The sequence below is a fragment of the Tachypleus tridentatus genome, chromosome 6 (genome assembly GCF_004210375.1).
Source record: "Tachypleus tridentatus isolate NWPU-2018 chromosome 6, ASM421037v1, whole genome shotgun sequence".
NCBI classification, from domain to species: domain Eukaryota; kingdom Metazoa; phylum Arthropoda; class Merostomata; order Xiphosura; family Limulidae; genus Tachypleus; species Tachypleus tridentatus.
Window position 1 is genome coordinate 99,543,476 of NC_134830.1, and position 26,805 is coordinate 99,570,280.

The 26,805-nt window shown below is 32.5% G+C and overlaps 1 pseudogene across 1 annotated transcript in view; it reads left to right on the forward strand.

The window, feature by feature from the left end:
• LOC143253172 (carnitine O-palmitoyltransferase 1, liver isoform-like) overlaps window positions 1-22,451 on the forward strand; it is a 101,266-nt pseudogene extending 78,815 nt beyond the window's left edge. The window contains exons 17-23 of the transcript XR_013029423.1: window positions 918-1,002; window positions 7,217-7,381; window positions 8,218-8,352; window positions 8,828-9,016; window positions 10,564-10,641; window positions 18,554-18,646; window positions 19,603-22,451. The product of XR_013029423.1 is annotated as a carnitine O-palmitoyltransferase 1, liver isoform-like (transcript). The remainder of the gene's footprint in view (window positions 1-917; window positions 1,003-7,216; window positions 7,382-8,217; window positions 8,353-8,827; window positions 9,017-10,563; window positions 10,642-18,553; window positions 18,647-19,602) is intronic.
• The last annotated feature ends 4,354 nt before the right edge of the window (window positions 22,452-26,805 follow it).

Below are 26,805 nucleotides of genomic sequence, written 5' to 3' on the forward strand. Positions count from 1 at the left end.
CTTCCCTCTGCAGAAAATGGGTGAGATGTAAATCCACTATTCTTAATACCAACTGACCAGTTTTGGTCTATGATACTTCATCCATTTGCTCTAGCTGTCAGTATTGGACAGAAACATTCCTTCATGTTTATTTTTCAGTTGGACTACTTCCCAAGATGATTTTTCTCATTTACTTTATTCCTTTTGAGTGCCACATATCAGCTGACTCAGCTGCAGTTTCAGCAGTTGCTTCAGATCCAGTGTGCTCTACTATTGCTACTTCCAAACACACTATTCCTTCTGGAGCAGTTTCATTCCTGCGTAGTTCATCCTGCCATTCCTAGCCTTCGTCTTCACACCTAGTTTTTTTTCTGATTCTTGGCAAGGAAATTTGGTTTATCATTATTTTATAAAATCACATTATCATGAGTTCAATCCAAAAAAGATGGCAATTATCCAGAAAGGCGAGTAGTCAAGAGGTTTATACAAAACATATGTACAAATACATTTCATTTATAGTCATTTCATGTTTCTACACGTACTTACTTCACATACAACTATTCCAAATTTTCATATTCTGCTTAGTAGGTTTTTGTTTCATTCGCATCCAACTACACAATACAACAACAGTATTATTTAAAGGATGTATCTATTTATAAAGCATATCCTTCTTACATATCAAGTATTCCATAGCTCACACTTTATAAGTTAGAGGTGAAGATGCATCCTTGTCTATACCGTTTTTTTGTTTTGCTCCTCAATATTTAAGTAGTCAAATGATTTTAACACATACATCATACATGATTCACTAGTTTATCCCATGGTGTATTTATCTGTCTATATATATATATTAATATAAGAATTTGCTGGTAGTACAAAACTTCTTACACTATTTACTCATTAAAAATATTTATTCTGTATAAATTTGTTTCTAATAGTTATACTAAAGAAGGAAATGCAGTAGGTGAGTTGACAGTTGAATTACCCCCCCCTGTTCGTCTCAAGTGGGATATTGGTCAGGATGTAAGTAAGCCATAAGAGGAATATTTTTACTTGCACATTCACAATGTTTAATGAACTTGCATAATTGATGAAATCATGCTAACTTTGTTTCTTCACAATTACAATAAGTATTTAAGGAAGGAATATTTTTAAATTTACAAGTAAACTGCAATATAAACAAATGCTCTTTACTGACCACAAATTAATTCAGCTTTTCTTTCTCTTATTTTAATTAAGAAATAAAATATTAAGATAATCCATTACTAATGAAGAAATCGGAGGTTTTGGATATTATTAACTTTAGACTGTTTCTAAAACATACATTTGATCTTTATGAATCTAAAACGAATTCTTTCTTTAATTTATTTTCTACAAAACTTGTAGGAAAGGCATATTATAATCAGTTTTGAAGGCTTTGTTTTGAGTAAGTTAATATGTGGTGATAATTCCATTAATAATAGATCTAGATCTTGTTTGTCCATTCTGTTTCTGAATTTGAATTTAATGTTTGAATAAGCAGTCTCTTCTTTATCCCATGTTAATTTTATCCATTTTTAGATAGAAGGATTTATCTTGCATAAAATCTGTTAGTGAGCCTTTTACAAGATTTTATTTGCAGTTGTGGTTGTACAGTTTTATTGTCTCTATTGTTGTTTTAAAGGAAAGTGAATTAATTGTAGATTGATTTTTCTCATTGTTTAAAAAAAAACAGAATCAATTTTTCATGGAAGTTTTTCTAGGGGGGAAAAGAAAGGACTTTTATTGGTTTGTACATCAGTTGATTTTTTTTAACCTTTCTTGGAAAATTACCATCATTAAGAACTTTGTAAAAATTGTTTATTTTTTTTGTGTAATGTAACTTTAAATTGTGGTGTTGGAAGAGTAGCATGAAAACAACAATTCATGTAATTGGCCTTCCTTGGATAGATATATAATTCTATCAAGTATTTTCAGTAAAGAAACTAAGAGGTTGGTTTCTACTTTATTTCATAAAATCATGCTTTATATGAGACTATAAAAGTAATGTAATTATTGTAGATGGGAGTTTTTACTTAGTAAAAAAATGAATTCTTGCTGTCAAAAATTTCAAACAAACTTATGAGAAAATCCAAATTAAAAACGGGAAGATTCTAATTGTCATGAATGTTATAATGAAATTGGATAACAACTAGACACTTGGTTAAAATAACATTTCGATTGCCTATCTCATATTGGAATACTTCCATAACGCAATTAGAACTACACTTAAGAAGTTAACTTAAAACATTATCAGAAGATGTTTTTTTAATTATCTAAAAATAAGAATAAATATGATGACAGATGTTAAATTGTATATATTTTAGTTGACTTTAGTCGAATGACTATACCACTTACAATATGGTACTTTCCTCCTCTCACATGATTAACTATTCTCGTCTGGTGCTGCCCTTTGTATGCAAAGTTTTTATTATGCCACAAGCCTTCCACAACACCCTTACTGGAATCAAATGATTTTAACTTCATGTTGTGCAAATCATCATACATCAGTTCCCTACTAACATAGTTCACTCTCATGATGCATGTGACTTCCTCTATGTTCCTTTACTGAACTATCTCTTCTCTTTGGACAGCTCTTTCACTCAGACACCATTCTTTTTTGTCTTCATTAGTGTTTGAGATTGAATTAGTTATCAAAGAGGTTTCAAATTAAAATGGTCAAGAAATATGACAGCAGTTCAGTGCACTTATCCTTATTCTGGTCTACTTTATTTTTACTTCAAACACTTTTTTTTGGCTGCTACAACATGAATTTCAAAGTGAATGTAATCACTTGAGATATGTTTGAAAGACGCTTTAACACAGGGTTCAGGTGCTGGTGATCAATCTGGAGATTTTTTGGCCTTCATTCATAGGGAGATTGAATTTTGCTTTGTTATTGCATAAATATATTTCCCAACCTCATGTTGTTTTTTTTTTCCTCATCTTGTTATTGTTGGGTTTATGCTGACCAGTTTGTCTCTCAGTTGGTCAGTGGTGTTAATATGTCTCATCCTTCACAGGCTTTCGATCAGTATGTTCTTGCGTATCATAGAGCTAAGTGTTTATATGTTGACCAACAACTGTTAGGTTCAGTTTTATCTCTTTAGGGAGTGAGTCCCAAATTCTCTCATTATCTCACACATGCTCAATTTTCCCACCTCTGTCTTACCCTCATTATTCTTTTACAGTACCTTTTCACTATCAACCTCCTGTCTGAAGCTCTTCACAGACATGCAGAGATTTGTTCTGGGAACATTCCTTCCTTCCTTACTTCCACTTTGGCTTGTTTGTTGTCTTCAGTTTATACTTTACAAACATGGTTTATCTGTTGTTGGAACTTTTAGGTTGTGTTGCTGTCTTATCTTAAAACTGTTTACCTGCTTCTTATCTCCAGGATTAACTTATTGCTCTGTTTTGAAGGTGTTTCATCTTTGATATGGTCTTGGAATCCTTGGAGACTCTGGTGGCATCTTCCCAATAACAATCTACCCCTTCACATCTGGCTGCCCATTTATCTCATTCAGATGTGAGTGTGACACTGATTTCAGTTTCCTGTCTTTCACCTTCACAACCCTTATTTCTCCCTCCTTCTCAAGATGCCACTGTGAGTCATTTTTCTTGATTATGCATAATACACTGCCAACAATTCTGGTGACTAACTGGCAGGTTCAAGTCCAGTGGAAGCTTCTTAACTTGCAGCTTTTGTTTATCAGTAATGCTCTTTCACAACTGCTGTTTGGGTTCTTTAGGTTTTGTCAGAGGGACTAAAAATTCTACTATTCTGCCACCTCCTTTGTCTTAGGTACCTGTTTCCTTCCCTTCTCTTTAGAGTCCAATGACTTGCCAGCATTTATCAGAGGTAGTATAGGATCTCCTCATCCAACAACCTATCAAGCCTGTTCCTCATCCTTTTCTGAGGTTTCACTCACATCTATTTATAGTTCCTGAGAAGACCTAGGATTGGAGGCTTGTCATTGATCTGTACCACCTTAATCATTTTGTTTACCTTCCACATTTCACCATTGAATCCTATTTCTGTCTTTAGTCTGTAAATGACCAAGAAGGATATCTCCAATGCTTATTTGCATATTTTTATCTCAATACCTAATCTTTTGTGCTAGCTTTTGCTCCTTATCCTTTTTTGCCAAGTGATGACAGCTTTTGCTAATGTCTCATAGTTTCTCATGCAACTTTTTAACCTTTGGTTTTCAGTCTATTCGATTTCAGGTTATTGAGCAGCCTTATCTCATAACCTTTGTCCTTCTTCTTAGTACAAGGATTTTTGCCTTGCCCATCCTTATGATGTTAATCCGTTCTTCCAGGATTGATTGATCTCCTAAATGACCTGCTGTTCCAGATTGGGATGTTAATGAAATACTCCATTCCTTTACTTTACCTTATTTTCACCTGTCCCTTTAGACATATTTCCTTTTTCTTTTGGCCTGTGAACAATGGCTGTTTTACTTGTTTGCCATTGATGTTACACACACACACTTTACAACCATATCTATCTTCTTATTTGACTGGATCATTCTTTCCTTCCCAAAAGCTCAGTGGCTTTTGACCTATTTTCCTTTCCTATATTTCTCATCTCTACCCTAATGTGGATCCAGAAAGACTTCTATATCCTGTGATTATCTTGCATTAATATATAGCCTGCATGGCTTCCTTCCATGGTTTCTGTTCCAGTATCCTTATTTTGTGTTAACTTTCTTCATCCAGAGATCTCTCCCTCTGTATCCTCCCAGTTGGGTTTGCCTTTAATACAGTTGTCTTATTCAAGTTTGTTCCCTTCCCACCATACTTTTTCCATGTTATCTCTCATCAAATCCGAAATCTTCATGTTCCCTCACTTCTCGTTTTTGTTAGTCTTTGGAGGAAATTAATGTAATCAGGCATGTGAACCAACCCTAACTTGTTCAACTCCCATTATTTACATTGCATTGTGGTTTTGGCTGTGGCTATACTTATTATTTTTGTGCAACTGTAACACTTACTCAGTGTTACAATTGCTTTATGTTTTTTCAGGAGCCCATGCTTCATACCTTCATCACATGGATCCAACTCTGTGGCTAGTGGTGTCTGACCAGGTATTCTTTAACATTAAATCTGTACTGTATGTTTAGTGCTTTCTTTTATATGACTTCAGTCACCTTTGAGATGGGGTGTTTCAAGATATTTTGCTTCATAAGTATGCCTTTTGTGTACAATACCACTATAGACTTCATGGGTAAAGCAGAATGAGATAACTGCACATATCTGCCATGTCTTGATTAAATAAATCAGTATGGGCTACTTTTCAACATAGGGTTTCATGATCATCAATTGCACTGTTTCATGTAATGTTGTCTATCCTGACTCTCCAATGCACCCCCGTTTCTTCTAATAGAGTATGGGATTTTTTACCACTAACCAGTTCCAAGTCACTGGGATGGTGAACTATGGAGGCATCTTCCTAAGTGGGCTTAACAAAAAGATGGTATAACCATTCAGTTGAGAGTAGAATGGTAGTGTTCTGCTGATGTAGATGAGATGTGGCTTTCAGAGGAATTGAGCCATCAAAAATGAAGTTCTACTTCTGTGATTGGGAGCCCTCATCTTACCACCTCATGGATGTTTGTACACTGTCACCTGGTTTTGGACTTAGAGTGAACCAGTCAACATAATTCATCACACAGGTTTTGGATTGTCTTTATTGCTCCCTGTATTTCCTACATCTGTGTTGTGGGTCACAGTGGTGGAATGTGGAGTTCTAATCCTATCCTTGGCTATCCCCCTTTTCTAATGGGGAATTTTATAGCCATTTGAACAGTTCGATCTTGTTTGATGGTTGAGATGTGGTTGATTGCATATGGTATACATCCTCTCGAGATCAGATTATTAAATTTCCAGCTCAGTAGCTTACAGCTAATCCTGTGTCATTCCCATGAATTGAAGTGATTTTAAATTCCCCCATTATTTGTTTTAGGTAAAGATGGTATAATCCTTATCCTACCCTTGTGCAGATGTTTTTACCCCACAAGGAGGTTTTGGATATTGGAGACTTACAAAGTATGGTCCATCATGACCTAGCCACTCTACATCATCCTTGTTTGCCCTCTTTTGTCTTGTAAGACTGAGTTACTATATTTTTCTCCAGGTAGAATTAATTTCTTACCACATTCTCTCCCACTAAGATGTGCTCCTTTTACTTTTCATCGTTTTCTTACACATTACACGTTTGGGTAAAGAGTATACCTGGATAAGAAGTGTTATGTCTCCCCTTTTCAGAGTTGACTCTCTTATATATGAAGGTAATCTTAATATAATGTTTGGGGTTATTTTTTTTTCCATTGCACCAGTTCCTCCTCCTAATCAATGTGGAAATTTAGCTATATATCAGAAGTTATAATTTTCCTGCACTGAAAATGCATTTCTGATAGGTACTTCCCTCTTCTCACACTTCCCACTCTTCCTCTCCACTCAATTCCATTGTTTCTGTCATCTGCCAAACTTCAAAGTGATAGCTCAGTAGAGGTGCATAGAGGAAGTCATGTGAATGCACTGTGTTCCTATTGGTGGAGAAGTGATTCATGATGATTTAGATGAGAGACATGTTGTCATCATTTGATTCCAATAGGAGTGGGATGGAAAGCTTGTGGTTTGCATAATTGAAACAAAGTTTGAAAATAGAGGACAGTGCCAAATGGGAATAGCTAATCTTGTGAATGAAGGGAATTACCTATTGGAAATACATTTACAGTACAGAAAAAATTATAATTTTGACATGTTTTTCTTTTTTATTTCCTGAAACCAAGTTAAAATGGTGCTGTCTGTTTTAGATCATGTTAATGCTTGGAAATTATAGCTTGTTACAACAAAAGTGCATTGGTTTATAATACAACGTAGTACATTTTATTTCATAAGTGTAGTGATGCCAAATCCAAGAACTAACTGCCTCAAAAACACCTTGAGGAGTGAAGTATAAAAACTTGGAGATGATGAGGTATTGCAAACAAAAATGAAATTTTGTTAACTGAGCCTTATAGTAATTAAATTTTTCTTGTTGCAGGATTTGCACAAAGTGTTAGATGTCCTTAAGGCATTGTTTTTTTTTAGGATTTTATGCTATTTAACTGTATTTCAATAAATACCTTACATCATTATTTGTTTACTACCTGGTTTTTGCAAAAAGTATCTCGGTTAACAGAAAACACATTATTGCTTTACCCGGCAGTGTATTGATATAATTGAAAGCTGTGTAAGTTCTGCTCGTACTCTTCTTGAGGATGTTGATCTTCATCTCTACATGCATGATGCTTATGGAAAAGGTATAATAAAAAAGTGCAAGGTCAGTCCAGATGCTTATATTCAGATGGCTCTTCAGTTGGCATATTACAGAGTAAGTGGTGGAAATTACTTATTAGAATACATCTTAAAATTTGTGAAATTTGTAAACCAAGTATGTTAATTATTTTATGTGTTTTGCAAGATTTTCGTCAAAATTATAATGGTATGAAGTACATTTACAATTTGTATATCATCATTAAAAATAAAACTTCTTGTAACTGAATATTGTTTGTGTGTTTAACCCAAGGAGATTATTTAATAAATACTTGTTTTCTAAGTTGGGATTATCACAATGAATTTTATGTATGTTTTTTCAAGTGGTGCTGGTGATGTGAGCAAGAATTATACATTTGAAAAAAAAATTATGTAATTCAAAGTAATTTTAGCTAAAATATTTTTATTGTAGCATATTCACTTATAATTTCATAACAAGACTTAGGAAAATTCAGAGTGGTAATTTTGCAGTTATTTCTAAAGAAGTAAAGTGCACTGAATGTTATTTGCATTGCTGATAATCATACAACAGTTTTATATATCTGCTGTTATGAACCTCAGTTTCACTTCATTATTTTTTTGTTTCAGCAATAACTAATGTATCTCAGTAAGTAAAGCTAATTGGCAAAGATTTGTGGGCATTTTTTTTCTATTTTGACAAACGTCAATATATAAAGCTTAAATACTTGCAACATTTGAAAGGTACTGTCTTAGGTAATTTGAGATCTTGCATGGCTAGCAGAAGTAACATACAAAACTTATAAAAAGGAATATTCTAACTATTAACTCTATCATAGAAAGTGCGGTTAGGATAGACTGTAATAGTATTAAATTATATGGATGTTAAGTTGTTTTAGTAAAACTTTTGGGATGCTAATGCATAGTTCTGTTTAGGATGCTAGAAAGTTCAGTTTGACTTATGAAGCTTCCATGACACGATTGTTCAGAGAAGGAAGAACAGAGACCGTCCGACCAGTTACCATTGAATCATGCACTTGGGTAAAGGCAATGGAAGATCCAATGTGTTCAGTGAGTATAAAAATGTCATGAAAATGTTAATAATTGAAGTAAAACCTTGTATCTTATCAGAATAATTGTAATGTATTTGTTCACTTTCTTGGGTAAATTCTGTCATAAAAGGTATATTCATTAACTTAAACACATTGTTTGTGTTCATATGATTAAACACAACTAATCTAAAACTAAAAAAATTACATCATTCACGTGCATTACTTTTGATTTGAGAATGTTTTTACTTTTATTATTGGATTTGTTCAGTAACTTTGTATTACCTGCTATGTATTAAACTATTTTCTTACTATAGGCCATATTTTATGTTTATATTTTGTTATGATTTCTTTTAGGTGTGTAATCTGAGGAAAATAAAACATCAATATTTCATCACACTTTGTTCAAACTTATCATTAAACCTACATTTTATTTAGTAATATGTTAATTTGTGAAAGTAAGTACCAAGTGGAAAATATAAAAAATATTTTATTAGCTTGAAGAGAAACGATCACTACTGCGAAGAGCATGTACTCAGCATCAGAAAGCATATCAAGATGCCATGTGTGGAAAGGGGATAGATCGTCACTTATTTTGTCTGTATGTTGTCTCCAAGTACTTAGAAGTAGATTCTTCATTTTTGAGGGAAGTTCTTAGTGAGCCATGGAAGCTTTCCACAAGCCAGGTATAAATGTTTTTTGAGGATCCTCTTTTACTGAAATCTTTCTAAAGCTAATAATTCTGTAAGATCATATGTTATGTGAACTTTTCATAATCTTCCATTAGCCATTCTCTAGAATCACATTTTAGGTGTTTTTTCTAGAATTTTCTGTTATGTGAAAAATCAGGTATTTAAAGCTTTAAAGCAATATCTGGCATGTGAATAATAGAACAACATCATTACATGTATGTCTACTTTAGTAGTTGCAACAATGTATGAGCGACTTATTATCTTTCTAGTGGTAAAATATTTATGAAGATGATACAGAATATGTTATTAAAGTTCTTTCAAAGGATTTATGATGGTTGTTAGGTTATTTACAAAAATAACAAAGTGAACTTGCATAATTTGCTGACACAATTATAGTATGAAGAAATAGCCATATCATCTTATGATAATAGTCTGTTACAATAAAGAATCTAGTTATGTCCAAATTTAACATACCAGTTCTTCCACCATATGTAATTGCAAGGGGAAATTCATGCAGTGCCATTCATAGATAAATCATCAGATGTATTTTCCATGGACATCTGTTTTGCAAATGGGCTCTTGGAAAGCATGTGAGGTTGAGTGAGTCAACATTGACATCTGTGTATTGCACAGTGCCCTAAGTGGTAAAATTTGCACTTCACAGATTAATTTATAAACATGTTATTAAGAGTTGAAGAATGACTCTATGGCTTGGGCATTTAATCTTGGTTTCATTGTCTCAGAACCAAAGGATGCAACATCTTAAAGAAATAAGCCTCAGTGCTATTGATGAAAGTCTAGAAACTTTCACAGAAAAGCATCTAGTACTGCAATGGTCTCCAGAACCATACCTCAAGGCAAAGACAACCCACTACCTCAAAGTTGTGAACGTTATGACAATTAACAATCTTCAAGTTGCTACTCAAAATCATAAGAAAGATGGTAGAAGTAATTAGAATCAGAGCTAATCCAATTAACCACATACCTGTAAAGTCTTGTGATGCAACTCCTTTAACCTACTTAAACAAGGGTTTGGAAGCTGATAATTAACTTCAGTGAAAAGTTTAAGATGTATGATTTAAATTGTTGCACTCGACAGTCAGTAATGGAGGAAGTAACTGCAAGAACAACATTGGCCTGAAACATTCTTGTAAAGTGTTATTAACTCTTGGTAAAAGCATCGATATAATACGTTTTCTTCTTAATTGCTATGATTTTGTTAAATTACTGCTATTACAACACTGTTTCAAGTTCTTTCTTCTTCTCATAATACTATTTTGTATTTAGAAGATGACTACTGTTGTACTGTTTGGCAGCTGGTTTCATTTTTTAGTAAATTTCATTAAATAGTTTATTTTATTTTGACTGTTATATTTCTAAGTTTTCTTTATAAGCTAAGTAAAAATTATTTAGCATTAAATGCTATTTCAGACATGAATACTTTAGAATGGTAATTTTGTAGGCATATTCTTGTAACTTATTAAACACATAATATTTTGTAACAGATGTGAAATAGTGATTTTTTTTTTCCTTGTTTTCAGACACCACATGGACAAACAAACCTCTTGGACCTGAAGAAATATCCAGACCATATCTCTGCTGGTGGTGGGTTTGGACCAGTAAGTTATTGAAGTATTAAATTACACAAAATTAGCTGTTAAAGACAAACATGTTTTTGAGTGATATTCAGTAACTTGTTTCTCTTTTAATAGCTAATTTCATGTTATAAAATAAACCTTTTTTTGGCAGACTTGTGCACTTTGTGGAAATTGAGTCATGAATTTCACTTGTATAACAATACTTCTAGTAACTGAGATTTCTTAATGTATCCTCTCAAAGACTGGTAAGGTGTCATTAAATAACGTAGGTATCTTGTACAAAAAGAATGATGTTATTGTTAAGTGCATTTACTAAAAAATATTTATCCATTGTAGTTAGTAACATTCAAATTATTAACAACTCAAATGCAAAGTGATTTTCATTTAAAGTATAAAAAAACTTTTCTTCATATTATAGTTTTCATATTTCATTTGTATCTCTAGAACCTCCTAAAAGAATATTAAAAGCTTTTGAGGTAGATTTTTTGTATTTTAGTTTTCATTTACTCTACCATATTAACAACTCTAGCTGTTATTATAAAGTTACAATGGAATGAAATAATTAAAATCAGAAGTAAAAAACAACGACAACATACATGTTAAATTTGTAAGTTCATCTCTTTTTTCCTTATAATATGTAGTTCATTTTTATTGTTTTATTTTCCTTTCTTTTCTTTCACAACTTGTTATTTATCTCTCAAGTTAATGGTGCTTTTGAGGCATATTACAGTTTCTTTAGAGACATGTGCAACCCTTCAGCAAAATTTTTTCAGTGCATAACATTGTAAGCTTTGAGAACAAATAAAAAAGTATGGAGTATATTTAAGAAATGTTTAAATCATTTAACTATGCAGTGTAATAAATAATTAACTAAAATATAATAGTAAAACCTAAATACAATTTAAACTCTACTTTTAACTATAACATATTTAGGTAAGGAACTACCAGTCATTCAAGCAGCCAACAATACTACAGTCAATTTTATGTACTCTGTGATGAAGATGTGATTCCAGTTTCAAAATAATTGTTAGTTTTTTTAGAAATGAACTCATTCTAACCATTTTTCTCACATGTATGTAATGTCTACATGGAAAGGATAAAGGTCAAATAAATCTGTTGAAGGTGGCAGTTATCAGGGATTGAAAACATTTGTTACTTGTTTTAACCGTATTCATTCAGAGTACTTTGAAAGGAACAAGTCAAGATATAACTCTCACCAGTGTATTATTAAACATACAGAGAGTCATAACTTGTTGGTTAAAAAGGTTTATTTATAACTAGTAAAAGTACCTGACTTCACCCATCTTATTAGGTTGATGTTGGTATATTCTATGTGACTATGTCATTGTTTGTATTATGAACCTATTTTAGCATAAAAGAACAGTCGGAAATGTTTTAAACATTTTTATTTCCAAGAAACATAAAAAAGCTAGAAAGGAACAATTATAATAAAATTATTATAGATAATTATACATGCCTATACAGTTATGACAGAAAGTGTTCATACTCCTGCGTTGTGAGTAGTTTTTTCCTCATAACCTAAAAAGTATCACTATTAGGATAATGAAAGTATAGTGTATTATAAATGTTATACTAACACACATCTACATAAATTTTTATGTAAATTGAACGACAAATAAACTGTTTATAAACAAATAACCAAACATAGGAGGGGCAGAAAGTGTTCGTGCATCTACTTTAATGGTCAGTTGTGTAGCCTTTCAGGTGAATTACTTGGTGCAATCTCTCCTCATAGCCCTCCATGATCGTTTGACAGTACTCGACTGGTATTTACAGAAGGCCTCCAACTCTTGCAAGTTTTTCGAATGACGCTGATGAACCCTGGTCTTCAACTCATGCCAAATGTTTTCAATTGAGTTGAGATCGGGTGACTGCGATGGCCACTCCAGAATGCTTATATGGTTCCTCTGCAACCAGAATTGCACATATTTCGATGTGTGCTTAGGGTCATTGTCGTGCTGGAAGATCCAACGATGCCCAAGCTGCAAGTTTCAAGCATCATTCTTGATATAAGTGCCTAATATATCAATGTACTCTTCTTTTTTTATGATTCCGTTGATGCGGTGAAGGCTGCCTACACCAGAAGAGCTGAAGGAACCCCATAGCATGATCAAACCACCTCCATGTTTAACTGTAGGGACGGTGTTCTTTGGAAGATTTCATTCTCCCTTTTTACAGAAAATATTGCGAACATCATTGTGGCCGAAAAGCTCGATTTTAGTCTTGTCTCACCAAAGAATACTCTTCCAGTAGCTAAAGGGTTTATCTACATGATTTCTTACATACCTCAAGTGTGCTTCTAAATGAACAAGCTTTGAATATGGAGTTCTACGAGGACGGCAGGCTTTGAACCCAGAAGAACATAACATGTTCGTAACTGTAGAGGTGCTTGCTTCAACCCCAGTTTCCCTTTCCAGTCATTACGTGTTAAACAAGGGTTCCTAACAACTTCTCTGAGAACCTTCCTCTTGGTTCTCTCTGGAATTTTGGTGGGGCGTTTGGAACGAGGGAGGTTAGTAGTTGATCCTGTAAGTTTAAACTTGGTAATTATGCTTTGAACTGTAGATTTTGGCATATTAAGTTGTGTAGCAATACCGGAAAGAGACACACGAGACTTGTATTTTACAATAAATCAGTTTTTTAAATCACTGGACAGTTGTTTCCTGTTCGCCATGATGACCAAGTAGATAATGAAGGAGACGGCTCTAAGTTGCCGAAAGTAAATGTTTTGCTGGCTAAATTCCAATACTTATAAACCCAATGTCTAGTTCTGGAATGGTATAATGTAGTTTATTCGCCAAACTAAACAAAATTTTTACGGGAATATCAGTTTTTTCACACATTCTGAAATGTATGAACATTTTCTGCTTCTCCTATTTTTGGTTATTTGTTTATAAACAGTTTATTTGTCGTTTAATTTACGTAAAAATGTATGTAGATGTGTGTTAGTATAATATTTATAATATATTATATGTCTATTAGTCGAATCGTGTTACTTTTTAAGTTATGAGCAAAAAACTACTCGAGACGCAAGGGTACGAACACTTTCTGTCGTAACTGTATATGTCATGTTATCTAACCCATATAAAAGCTACTGTATGTTGCAGCATGTTGCAGTTTATTTCTCAAAATAAGGGGACTCAAAAATGTATTTATCCAGGTAAACTTGTTTATTATTCTTTTTATTTTGAGAAATCAAGATAAACCGATTGTGACATGGCTTTTAGATACATTAGATAACATGATGTATAGTGGCATCTATAATCAGCTATAATAATTTTACAATTATAATATTATGGTGTGTGTGCATCTATCTGTGATTTCTTTGAAACTATGGTGATCAAACACAGACTTGTTATTTAAAATATTTAAATAAAATTATTGTAATTAATTATATACATCACTTTATGCCCGGCTATCTAACCTATAAAAGAGCTGGTATGTGACTTGACACATCACACTTGATCTGTTTTGTTTCTCGAAATAAGAGTAGCCGTAAAGACCAAAATGCATTTATCCAGTTAGATTAGTTAGATTATTGTCTGACTATTCTGGTTATAGTAATAAAATTAATAAAGGTAGTTACTTATGCCACTATAAATGAAGTTGTCTAACATATATAAAAGCCAGTTTGTGTTGTGTCTCATCACACATGATTTCTCTTGTGACATAGCATGAGATAACATGACTCTAAAAGTATCAATCCAATTGTAAACTTAAATAATAAAAACAAGTAATAAAAATCAAACCTCTTTAATTAACAGAGACTATAAATTAGAAAACAATGATTTTTTATTATTTTGTAGCTTATACATTTAATTTTATACTTTTGGCACATAGAGAAACAACAGTATTAGGTTATGTTTTTATTGCTGAGCAATGTAACATAAAAGCTATTGTTGTAATGCATTGTTAACAAAATACAATGTTTCTTTTTAGTTTTTATATTTAACTGGATATATAAGGATGAAGTTTTGTTATATGTGGTTATTTGATAGTTGGCCTCATGAAAAAGATGTGCGTGTATATTTGTCTGTAATTTCTATTTGTAATGGCCAGGTGGGTTAAGGCATTTGACTCATAATCTGAGGGTCATGGGTTCAAATCCCTGTCACATCAAACGTGCTCACCCTTTCAGCCATGGGGGCATATAATGTGATGGTCAATACCACTATTTGTTGGTAAAAGAGTAGCCAAAGAGGTGGCAGTGGATGGTGATGACTAGTTGCCTTCCCTCTAGTCTTACACTGCTAAATTAGGGATGGCTAGTGCAGATAGCCCTCATGTAGCTTTGCACGAATTTCCAAAACAAGTCTATTTGTAATATAAGTAAATACACCATTAACAATTGTTTGATACAGTTATTGCAACAGTATAGATTCTGAATGACCAACTTATTTACCCCATTGCAATGTTAAGAAAGTGTTCAAAATGAAACTGAACCATAACCAAAACATCATTGATAAATCAAATATTCATGCTGAATGTTATTAAAAAAAGCTATAGTTATTTTTAGATAGCTAAGAATATGTTAGCAATACACTAAAAATTTTGTGCCAACATTTGTTAAAAGGACCAGTATAATCACTATTTTAGAAAAAAAAAGCACTTGCACAGAAAGTCAAGTTCATTATTGTCGAGGAAAATAATATTCACTGACGTGAAAACTAAGAAGATATTTTTCGTACACCAAAAAGTTCCTATTGATGTTGTTGATTATTCTTCACTTCAAAGTAACTTGGAGAAATTCATTCCTGTATCAGAACCTTCGTAACAATGTTCACATTTTTTTCTATGTATTTTTTCACAAGTTTGCCACATAAAAAAGGTTTCTGTGTTCTCTTTTCGTGGAGCTATGTCATGCATATGTTATTTTTTGTGTAGTTTTTTTTTTTGCTAGCTTGCCTCAATGTGGTGTACATATGGATAAGTAAAAATACCTAGGTGCACACAGCAAATGCATGCCCATAAGTATCTCTCCTTTTCTCTATGTGATTTCTGTTTGTAATATTTGGAACCACTTCTTTTCTATGTGGTTTTTCATAAGCTTACTTCAGTAAAACGATGCCCAATCACACGTGTGTGAATAAGTAATGATGCCTAAGTACACACCCTCATGGTCCATTTAGTATGGGTGCAAAGTTTCAGATTTCTAGGGTCTTTTTTTTTGGAACTGTGGCAGTCATATGGGTGCAAAGTTTCAGATTTCTAGGGTCTCTCTTTTTGGAGCTGTGGCAGTCACATAGTGTTTTCTGTGTGGTTTTTCACTTGCTTGCTTCATAAAAGGTTGTACATGCTTGCACACATATAGATAAATAATAATTTCTGGGTGCACATACCCTATGTGTCCACTTAATATGAGTGCAGATTTTCTGGTTTCTAGTAGTTCTTTTCTCTTGGAGTTATGGCAGTCACACAAAGACCCACAGATACACCCTTTCATTATTATAGATAAGAAAAAGATGTGTGTATGAAAGGGAGACAGAGACCACCATAGCTATTAGAGGAAATAACCTAGAAACCCAAAAAAATGCACCCATGTTAACCCTATCTCCAAGGTTTCCTTTACTGTGCATAACACAGATTTTAGTGTCTTACATTCAAAATTTTATTAAACTATTTTTTGTTTATTTTATACCAATCAGAAGAGCATAAAATCGTAACTAATAATCCATATTTTAATAGTTTATAAATTTTTAAGTTTTTAATTTTACAAGGCAGTATTTTAAAAGATCCTGAATTTCCCCTAGTGTGATGCATTTTCTCTGAGCGCTACTCCTCATAAAAATAGGAAATTATTAATGTGTAAATTACTCTATAAAATCATCATTCCTCAGATAAATCACATTTATTATAGTTTTTTATTTTGTTCTGTTTCACACCTTTAAGTTAGAAAGTCAGACACCTCTTGTCACATCCTCTCTTTCATAATTTGTTAATAGTTTACTCTTACATTTAATTATATGCATTACCTACGACTAATAGAAACTTAAGGTTTTCTTCCATGAAGTAACGTGTTGTATAAAGCTATGCTCTCAGCAGTTAAATGTCAATTGTACTGAGAATATGAATATCATTCCTGTGAGAAAGTTAACAACTAGCTTGGATGCATTTATAACTTTTTATACAGTTAAAAAGCCAGAAAATTTTTTAGGATAAGGGAGTTTGTCTATTTCTTTGCATGTTATTATGTATATTGTTTGGAGCATTACTTAATTAAATAAAAATTATTAATTGGAATGTTATGAATAGTTTAAAGATTAAAGTTAACTCTTCTTGAAACCAAGAGCAAGAAAAATAGGAGATTGGATAAGTATTTCATTTCTTGTTTTTCATTTTATTCTTTATGTATAATTACAGAAACAACTAAACTGTCAAAACAAGCATGTTTTTCAGTGAGTTAAGATTAGATTAAGTAAAATAAATAATAATAATATAATAAAAACTAGTTGAAGTTTGATAGCTTAATGTGAGCCGTGTCCCATGTGATTTACAACTTGTAATGATGCAGACAGTAGTTAGTCATGGCTCAAAAGGCAATAAAACAACATAATGTAATTATAAATAGATCTATACTGTTATGAAGTTAGAGATAATTAAGATAAACGAATATGGTTTTATATTACAATGTGTAATCATTATAAAAAAAATTAAATCAATTATTTCAATTTTTTGGTGGTTAAAAAATCAGGCATACTTACAATTCTCATTTGGAGTTAGATATTAGAGAAAATAACATATAAGCTTTCTAATTTTACTGAAAACCTTTTGAAATGTACTTAGGAGGTTGTAGGGATTACACAAAGGAAGTTTTTAGATTTGTTGAGATAAGGAAAAGTGTTTCAAATTTTAACATAAGAATTACTTTGCACTTGGACAATTTAAAACAAATACTCCATATTCATTTACAAATCTTTATTTTATTAAATATACTTCACTAAAAATGACTTTTTTATATGTTAAAGACTTGTAATATTAACTGATACTGCCAAATTTTATGAAAATATACACATTATATTGAAAGCTAGAAGTATTGTATCTAAAAAGACTAAATGAGTTTAAAGAGGTCACATGTTCAGTCATGTAGATGGAACTTGTGTTAAGAGATAAGTGGACCTGGATGGTGTACACCTGGATATTACTTATCAATGTGTTTACACATATTTTTAATGAGACAAATTATAACAACCAGTTAAAAACAAACTTCTTTATATTGTAGTTCTTTCAGGGGTGCTTATTATACATAAACTCATTTTGCCAGATGTTCTTGTCAGTGCTATGTATGTCAGTTTTTTTAAAAACCTCTATGCATTGACACGAATACAATAACTATATGCAACATCTATAAATTTACAAAGTTTTTAGTATACTAAAATTGTTAGTGGTTTCTAGGTTGGTAATGGTTTATTCATATAGAGGAATTTCTGTACATCTAATTTTTTTTCTACGTATAATATGAAGTTCAACATGATGTTTAGCCACAAAGTACATCAAACTTAATTCATAAAGGTGTATATCCAGTTTTAAGTACCAAAAGATGAAACTTAATTTTGAAGCAAATTTGCAGGCAAATATAGTTTTTGTGGAATTTAGAGTTCATTACATTATACTTTTGACAGAAAAAAATGACTTTGAACAAAAATCTTTGTATTGTATGTTTGTATGTGTCATTTTCCTTTATCTTTTTATAAATTTGCAAATGATGAATCATAAATAATAATTACTTCTTGTAAATATTTCTTGTAATTTTGAGCATAAGTTTCAATGTTATTATAGGGAGTTAACTTCAGATTTGTAGACTTAAAACACTTGAAAATACTGCATGTACTTATTACACTCCTGATACTTTTACTGTTACTTTTAAATATTAGAATCTTGTGGTCTATTTACTTTTATTTTTTATTTTCTGTAGGTTGCAGATGACGGGTATGGTGTGTCATATATTATTGCTGGAGAAAATATAGTGTTTTTCCACATTTCAAGCAAACGTTCTTCTCCAGAAACAGTAAGATATATGTTGTCTTATACTCCAATTTCTTTCTACAGTGCTCACAAGATATTAATCTTTCAGACTACCCGGAACTATGTAGTTTCTGTGATGGCAATGCTTAGGTGCTTCTGTTAATATTTTATTTGCTTGAAATGTAATTGCAAGGGTGATGGCAGATACTTATAGACATGATTATTAGTTTGGTTCCACATGCTTAGTATTGGGGTTTTTATGAGAGAAGCTGCAAATGTTGGCTTAAACTTTATATTAACATTATGAAAGGTTTTGTGCAGTGGTCTAAAATTTTTATGAGAGATAGGTACTGACCTGAGACAGGCATTCTAACAGAGCAGAGTGAAGTTTCATTCAAAATTTTAAATATCCTTTCATAAAACATACAAATTTTACTAGTTGTGGACAGTTGGATATTTGCAACTCTGCAAAGAATCAGTTATATAAATCAAATGATTATTCATTTGTAAGAAGAATGTAGTCATGTATACCTTTTCTAGAATTTTATAAAAATATATATTTAGTTGATGCATTAATCAAAATAGTATTGGATTCATTGCTAACTCAAGTACAGAAATATTAGTTCCTATTTTACCAGTTTTTTTAAGTAATGCTATTATTCTAAATGATTACTTTGAAAATAGGAAAGTGCTTAAATTTTTTTTATACTATAGAAAAGTAAAAACAACAAAACAATAAATTTCAGACAGATTTGAATGACAAAGAAACTTGTTCAAGAAAAATTAATTTTCATAGTACCATGTATTCATGTCTATCTACCTGTGGAGGGTTGCTGAATTTTTACTTTATACTCTGATATTTTTTAATGGTACTAATTTTTCTTTATTTATATAAACCAACATTGAAACTTTCCAGTGTATTGTGTTACTATTAATGTAATCCTAAAATCCCTTTTTTTAGATAAATTCTAAACTACAAAACAATTTATTTTTGAACAGGATTCTCAACGATTTGCCAGACAGATAGAGAAGGCCATGGCTGACATGAAATCACTCATAGATTTTCAATAACAGACAAATAAAAGAAAAAAAAATTAATTAAAATAATAAGCTTGGAGGAAGCAGCAAACAAAAGAAATCAGTCTTAGTCTCAAAAAAATTATCATCTTTATGGAATAGTAGACCAAAATAACCAAAAAGTATTTAAGATTGGAAAAAAAGAATTGATTCTTCTTGGACCAGAACTTTATGTTAACTTTTAAAAGAAAAAGTATTCAATAAACAGGAAGTAAATATTTAATTTTTTGCTATGAACATTAGAACAGCCAACAGTATTATGTTCCTTTTTATAAAATTGTTTTTAAATGGTATGATGCAAGTATTTTATGTAACCATTTAGTGTGCTTTTATATTTTAAGACTGAGTAGAAATTTTATCATACTGTGTGATACTGTTTTCTGTTCTGATATCCAGATCTCTATTTTTGTATAGAATTAAACCAACACCTGCTTCTTTTAAGCTTGGAAATATTTGTTTGTTAGTGTGCATAAGGCAGCTAAAAGTAACTCAATGTACCAAATTATTATGTACTTAAAACATGAAATTTTCTATACTAAAATATAGCTTTAAATCCATCATAAAAAAATTAAGTATTACTTGGAATTTAAGGGAATATTTAAAAATACAGTATGTATGCCATGTATGACACACACATTTTTTTCTTTGTGTGATTAGTTCACAAGGATATTCATTTTTGTATCTCATCATTTTCATGTTCAGTCTTCTTTTACACCTATACATGCTTCAGTTCTGAATATGAAGTTTGTGTTATTAGTTCTGTGATTGTTATTATAATCTTTGTAATTGTACTTCATTTCGAGCTTTCATTAGTCTGTATTTCAAAGTTTGTTACTATATTATCAGCCCTAAACTTCAGACTTTTCGGTCTATAAGTATACTGAGTTATGATGCAGTCATTTCAAGTATGTCCAATTCCAGGATAAAATTCAATTTGTGGTGTGACTTTTATCTTACTTTTTCATTGTTAATACAATAATTGTATCCTTTCATGGATTTATTTATTCCCATTAGTAGATGCTACACTATGCTTAATATATAACTTAGTTCTTTTTTGACACAACATTAACCAACAAGACCAGAAATTTTTCAAATAGTGTTTTAAATTATCTTATCTTTTAAAAAGTAAAACTTGTCAAAATTTGGGTGGTCATAGGTTTGTTTCTGAGGAAATGCAAGTTTTTTGTATGCCTGAAGAATGAAAAATCATTATTAAAAGTCAATAAATTTTGGAATAGAATAAATGCATGTGTAAATACTTAATGGCTACATTAATTTGATGCCAGTTTTAAATTAGGTAGTTAAAATTGTGTTATTTGGAAGATTTTGTAAGAAAATATTTTTTTGTTATGACTTAATATAAAATAGCCAACTACATCATTTAATGATTTTGACAATGGTATTTTTCCATACAACTAATACATGGTAGAAGTTTCTTGTAACTATTTTTCTACTTTGTAGTACTTGTACAGTGTAATAAGCTAACTATATATATCAGAATATTACAGAACCATAATATCTCATTTCTGTTAGCCACACTGTTAAGTCTCTCATAAATCACTCTTTAATAGGTATCAGATTCTATACATTATAAGAATTGAGTTGCTCTGATATTTTTAAGGAATGAAGGAGAGAATGTTTTAAATGGCTATAGTAGGTACTTTTCAACAGAACAGTTAAGAGTAGTACAATGAAATGTGAAAAATGTAAAACAAAAACAAATATAACATAAATGAGTTTTGTTATCTTGATATATGTTAGAAAAGATATTTTTGGTGTAAATGTAATTATCAAGGGTTTATGTTATTGTCAGTGTTTGATTTATGAAGTTTAATTGTGTATTTATCTAGATAGTTCATTTTTCTTGGGTCTTATAACCAAACATTTTATCCATTTATAAAAATGGGGCCACCGGGTTAATAATGCAAGGATTAACAATAATGCCAATGCACATCAATGCAACTGTTTATATATATAAAAATTAATTTAAAAAATGTTTGTAACTTTGGAGAATAACTTTTGCTTATAAAGATGAGTGCCTAGCTTGTTTAAATTCAGTGCTTAATATAATGCTCTCTTCTCCATAAAAGTTACATTTTTTGCTCAAGTTACAGAGACCCACCTGTGATAGTATTGATTTGTGTCATTTTACTTGGAATTACTTTAAAATTATGACATGATATGTTACTCGTGCAGGTTCAGAGTGTAAACTAGTATGTTAATACTTGGAATGAGCAAGTAGTGCTTCTTTAAAAAAAACAACTTAAATTTAGGGACAAAATGTAGTTTTCTTGTTACTTGTGTTATGTCTAGCTTTGGAAACAACACAGTTTAATTTTTAAAAATATCTATACTATGTTGGTATGTTTATGTAATCTACTGATTTTTATTTTCAAATACTTCAACAGTGCATCTTTCAGAGCTATGTGGAGTTGAAAAGGCCCATTCACACAAAGTAATCTATATTATTGTTGAAGTTACTATGATAATTTTATACATGTTTCACTTGACTTCAGGCTTTGTTGTCCCAAAAGTAACATGGTGATCTTCCCCTGTTTAAAATGTATGTGGAACTGTGACCTGTTGTAGTTTTTATTATTTCTAGTTACAGTCAAAGTATGAATAGTTTTATGTGCTGCTTTAGTAGCTACTACATAGTTTATGAAAGAGAAAGAGAGAATATTACAACAAGCAAAGGAAAACAGAAGTTAAATTAATATTGAGGTGTAGGTTATTAACTAATGTAAAGAAAATAAAAAAAAGGAAATCTGCCTCTTTTTTTTTTAATTTTTTAAGTGTAGCTAGTGAGAGTAATATGTCTTAGGTATCAGCTGTGTAAGGAAGAAATGAACAAATTAAAAATAGCATCTGCCTTAGGTAGAAACACTTAACCAATTCATTTGCTCTTAGAGAAAAAAAAAGGACTTACTTGCAACTAGAGTGTTATTGGTAAAAAAAGATTAATAACCAATGTAATACAAAAAATATCTAACTAGTCTCTTCAAGCAAGTTTTTTTTCCCTTCAAAACTAGTCATATTTTTTTATCCTTTATTAATTCATTAATAATTTGTGTATTATTATGTTAATGCATTATTACTATCATTTTATGAATTTGCACAATACTTTAAAGATGTTGTGGCTGGATACTGAATATCTGACTTCCAGATAGTTGATACTTGAATAGTATCACAAGATGCTGGATTTACAACATGATACCCTTAATATACAGCATTTTTCTGTAAAATCATACTGATAATGCAGTGTGGAAACTATTGTGAAACATTACAAGTATATAGGAAGTTGAAAAATATTCATCTTATAAGGGATAATGCTATAAATAATGTGAAAGGCTCTAATTATGTTTGATTATCAACATAATTGTTTTCTTCAGTATTTTACAGCATTTCTTCACAAAATGATTTAAATGTCTTAGAAGAAGCTTATATAAGATAAAAAAAAGAATTCAGCATACTATCTAGAAAGGCTTCTGGAAGAGAATAGAGTAATATGTCTCTTTGTCACAGTCAGTATTATCAACTTCAACAATGATTAATTTTGAAGCTGTATTTCAAACTGTATCAAAAATTCAAAGAAATTACTAAAAATGATAGCTTTACAGACTTGATTTGTAAGGTATTTCACACGTCTTTATTCCTCGTTAGTATTTTTGAAGAATAAAACAAGCCACTTTGGACTGGCAACAATGAAATCAATCTTATGGGAGGGACTTAAAACACAAAGCATGTGAAATTTCACCTTAACTGTTTTGTTAGAACTTTGTTTTAAATTAGCATTATCCGTACAGCAACAGGGTGAAGCAGTGAAAGAGAGTTTGGAGAAAAAAGCATCAACATTTTTAAATTAATAGTTTAAGATAGAAAATGAAGACGGTAGAAGTTATATAATTACCTCTCACGTTTGCATCGCTATTTGCCAAAGACTGTAAGTGATATATTTAAAATAATAATTTTAACAAGCAAACGGGTAATAAAAGTTTTGTAACCAGTAAAATTAACTACTATTTATTTCTGACACTTTTTAAAGTGACAATCTGCTATTGTGGTATGTGGCATGTCTAGGTTAAACGATCATTTTGAGAGCTACACTTGATGACGAGTCTTGATTATATGACTAAATTTCTCACTGACTGAACCTGCAAAACATTAAAAATTGTAAATATTATTTTATGACTGTAACAAAAAACAAAACACAACACAACTGGTGTATGTGGTTGTTGTTTTACCTAAACTGGACAGTTATTTTTACTGGTTGATCTTTTCGTATGATTCATGTTGAAATGCTAAAACACAATGTTTAAATGCAACATTCCTTCTTTTCTAAAAAAAAAACTCGTGAACCCAGAACACGTAGTGATACCATGTGACTTATCCTCATTAGAACACGCTTGCGTCAGGGATGCTAAGAGTGACGGTCAAATCCCACTTAAGAGAATTGAGTGCAAAATGCAAACGAACTTGATGAGTTCAGGGAGAGAGAAGTCTGAAGAATTCTCTTTCCAACTGGGGTGGTCAGGAACGTTGTGGTTCCTCTTCGTCCCCTCACGTGAAAGATTATTGAACTTTACATGGAAGTTTGTCTTTATTTTGTTTTAATTTCTTTAAGGTGAAGAAGTGAGGTGGTGGATATGAAAGTGACGCGAGAGAAGGGAGACCTGGACAAGAATTGCATAAGGGAAGTAAGACAGGCCAGAGCCCGTGGTTAGAATAAGCTGACGGCTGGCGATTACTAAACATTTATTTGAGATTGACTTAAAATTGACTTGAACGGCTATTTTCAGGACTAGGCAAGAATGTTTCCTTGGCTGGATCTACAGATCCAACGCCAGAGATTTAAGCTGTGGGGGGAAACGGGAAAACCCCAAGGAATCTCACTTTCACGGACTGGGTGCCGAAAAATCTACCCAGGCTGTGCCCGGAAGTAGCTGGGAAGAAAATCATAGCTTTTGAAACATTTTGGAATAAAAAGAAAACTGATGGATTGTGTCAATGGTATACATGTGGCTGGTTGTCTGGTAACTAGGAAAACTGCTAGCTGCGGTCTTGTAGAATAGGTAGGAACTTCAGGTTGAACTTGCGTTCACACCTGATACCGAGTGGTGATAGAGAAAAACGTGAGCTTGGTGGTGAATCAGCTGGCTGTTCTTCATCGGTCTGGGATGCTTTGTTTCTTTTTGTAATTTTCGTGTGTGTCTTCTGAGTGATTGTGGTCTGATTCTCTCTTTGAACTGATGCGTCGATAGTTGTCACATGAACGGCCCGAGTCTGACTGGTGGTTGTATTCCGTGAAACTGGAACTGATTATTGTTGTCTGTTTTTCTGTTTGAACTGACGCGCCGATAGTTGTAATATGAATGGTCTGAGTCTGGCTGGTGGTTGTATTCCATGAAACTGGAACTGAAATCTGACAGGAACTGTCACTTGTTTTCCTTGGATTGTTAAGTCTTGACGTGTTGTTAACAGTGGGAGTTGTCGTTTTTGGAGTTGAGTTGCCTGGATCCACATTTATGTTATTTCTGACTGGTTCTGGACTTGACGGTATTTCTGTAGTTTTCCGTTAGAATTGATTCTTAACCTGGGTTCAATCGAACCCCAGGGGTTCGGCAGAGGTCAAGACACTGTGTGTGTGTCTGTTTCGTTCACCCCACTCGTATGATTCGTGACGTCATGCTTCACTTGGCCATCATTAGCTGCGGCTGATCACGTCACATCACTTGGCCTTAATATCTGTGCTGCAGGGAACTTCGTGCGCTTAGTAGTCGACTTGTGACTGTAGTAATCGTGCCTCATTTGTGATTTATTTCCTAATCTTTCAATCCCTTCATATTAACTATGTCGAGCAAAAACAGAAAGTGGTCGAACACATACGTACAATACGGATTCACGTGTGTAACGGAACATGATGGGAGTCAGCGTCCTCAATGCATGATTTGCAATGCCAAGTTGAGCAATTCTAGTCTAGCACCGGCAAAACTAAGAGAACACTCCCTAAAGCTGCATGTAGATTGAAAATACAAGAACACAACGCTTGCTGAATTCAAGGTAAAGAGAGCCAGGTTCGACGAAAAGGTTACTTTGCCTGTTCTTGGCTTTGTACCCATCGACAAACCGATCCTCACAGCATCGTACGAAGTTGTGTACTTGATCGCAAAGAAGGGCAAACCACACACCATTGGTGAAGCACTCGTAAAACCAGCTGCATTGAAGATGACGAATATCATGCTGGGAAAAGCTGCTGAAAATAAGTTATCCCAAATTCCTCTTTCAAATGACACCATCAGCAGCAGAATAGATGACATGAGCAATGACATCTTGACTCAAGTAGTTGCAGATCTGATTTCAAGTCCAGCAAAATTCAGCTTTCAACTCGACGAGACCACTGACGTTTCCAATCTAAGCCAACTTGTTGTATTTGTGCGCTATGTAAAGAACGACAAGATAAAAGATTTTTATATTTTGTAAGCCTCTTACAACAACAACTAAGGCAGCTGACGTGAAGAAACTTGTGGATGACTTCTTCAGAGACAACGATTTTTCGTGGGATATGGTTTCTGCAGTTTTTTTGGACGGAGCTCCACTGGTTTTGGTGCACTGGTGAAAGCTGATGCACCTCACATCATTGTAACGCACTGTGTTCTACACGGGCATCCGTTGGCAAGGTTTTTGTTAAAAATTGTAGTGGAATGTATGAACTTTGTGCGAAATAGTGCCCTGAAGCACCGCATTTTCAAAGAGCTGTGTAATGAAATGGGCTCTGAATTCGAGGTACTTCTGTATCATTCTAACGTTCGATGGTTATCCCGGAGAAGGGTGCTAAATCATGTTTTTGACATGCGTGTGGAATTAGCCATGTTTTTGCGAGAGCACCAACATTGTCATGCAGATTGCTTTGAAAAATCAGTTCATTCTCATTTTGGCGTACATGGCCGATATCTTCAATGATCTCTATCATATTAATCAACAGATGCAGGGTAATGGAATCAACATCATCGAAGCAGAAGAAAACCTGAAGGCATTTCAAAAAAACTACCGTTATGGAAACGACGAGCAGAGAATGATAACTTCGCAAACATTCCCCTGCTGGACGACTGTTTAATTAAGATCGAA